Here is a 2,156-nt window from a genome sequence, read left to right as displayed (position 1 = left end):
TTAAATTACAGAGGTGCCTGGATGGCTTGGTCGGTTAAGCATCTGCCTTTGGCTCAGGTCATGATCCCAGTGTCCTGGGATCAGGCCCCACGTCAGGCTCCCTGCTCAGCAGGGAGTCTGTTTCTCTCTCTCCCTCTGCCCCTCCAGCCACTTGTGCTCCTTCTCTCTCTCTCAAATAAATGGATAAAATCTTTAAAAAAAAATAAATAAATTACAGAAAGATTTTTTAAATTGTATATATGTATAATAAATATCAATATATATAATTGACATTTGTTAATTTGGTTTTTTTTCTGATTTGGAGGAATCCTTGATTATTAAATATTTAGGGAATATTATTAAAATCATATTCATAGAAATAAATTATTCTTGTCCAAATGGGGTAACTGACTACAGTATGTTACTGTGTGAAAGAGTGTGTGGATCTGCATGCATGTACATGTGTGTGTGAGTTGGGATGGAGTTACGAAAGGGCGCCTAACAGTTGCATAGCTACATACTTGGGACAAAGTGCTTTCTGAGGATTTTATGGAGAGTTTTTTACATGGACTTTAAGGTTAAGGAGTTTTGACCTCAAAGTTTTTGCTCTTCTAGAACAATTCTTGTTCACAGTTTCCATATGGACAGGTATTTTGGGTGCTAGTGCTAGATACACGGATAAGTTTTGTGGAAAACTTCATGCATGATCTAGTGAGTGCATAGGTAGCTGAATTTTTTTATTCTTTATTTAAATTAAGTTTGGTTAACATATACTGTATCACTAATTTCAGGGGTAGAATTTAGTAATTCATTAGTTGCATATAACACCCAGTGCTCATTACATCAAGTGCCTGCCTTAATGCCCATCAACCAATTATCCCTTCCCCCCACCCACATTCCCTGCAGCAACACTGTTTGTTTCCTAGAGTTCAGTGTCTCTTATGGTTTGCTTCCCTCTCTATTTTCATCTTATTTTTTCCTTCACTTCCCCTATTTTCATCTGTTTTGTTTCTTAAATTACACATATGAGTGAAATTATATGCTATTTGTCTTTCTCTGAGTGACTTATTTCACTTACCATAATACCCTCTAGTCCCATCCACATCGTTGCAAATGGCGAGAGTTCATTCTTTCTGTTGGCTGAGTAATACTGCAGTGTGTGTGTGTACCACATCTTTATCCATTCATTCGTTGATGGACATCTGGGCTCTTTCCACAGTTTGGCTATTATGGACATTGCTGCTATAAACATTGGGGTGCAGGTGCCCCTTCAGATCACTATGTTTGTATACTTCGGATTAATACCTAGTAGTGCAATTGCTGGGTCATAGGGCAGCTCTATTTTTAACTTTCTGAGGAATCTCCATACTGTTTTCCAGAGTGGGTGTACCAGATTCCATTCCCACCAGCAGTGTAAGAGGGTTCTTCTTTCTCTACATCCTTGCCAACATCTGTTGTTTCCTGAGTTGTTAATTTTAGCCATTCTGACTAGTGTGAGGTGGTATCTTACTGTGGTTTCGAGTTGTATTTCCCTGATAGTGATGTGGGGCATTTTTTCATGTGTCTGTTGGCCATTTGTATGTCATCTTTGGAGAAATGTCTGTTCATTTCTGCCCATTTCCTGACTGGATTATTTGTTTTTTGGCTGTTGAGTTTGATAAGTTTTTTTTTTATAGATTTTTGATATTAACCCTTTATCAGCTAAGTTATTTACAAATGCCTTCTCCCATTCTGTAGGCTGTCTCTTAGTTTTACTGATTGTTTCCTTTGCTGTGCAGAAGTTTTTTATCTTGATGAAATCCCAATAGTTCATTTTTGCTTTTGTTTCCTTGCCTTCAGTGATGTGTCTAGTAAGAAGTTGCTACAGCTGAGATCAAAGAGGTTGCTGCCTGTGTTCACCTCTAGGGTTTTTATGGTTTCCTGTCTCACATTTAGGTCTTTCATCCATTTTGAATTTATTTTTGGTATGGTGTAAGAAAGTGGTCCAGTTTCATTCTTCCGCATGTTGCTGTCCAGTTTTCCCAACACCATTTGTTGAAGAGACTTTTTTCGGTTGGATATTCTTTCCTGCTTTGTTGAAGATTAGTTGACCATAAAGTTGAGGGTCCATTTCTGGGGTCTCTGTTCTGTTCCATTGATCTATGTGTCTGTTTTTGTACCAGTACAATACTGCCTTG

Source organism: Ailuropoda melanoleuca, chromosome 9 (assembly GCF_002007445.2).
Source record: "Ailuropoda melanoleuca isolate Jingjing chromosome 9, ASM200744v2, whole genome shotgun sequence".
Taxonomy (NCBI): Eukaryota; Metazoa; Chordata; class Mammalia; order Carnivora; family Ursidae; genus Ailuropoda; species Ailuropoda melanoleuca.
Note: the sequence above shows the minus strand (reverse complement) of the source record.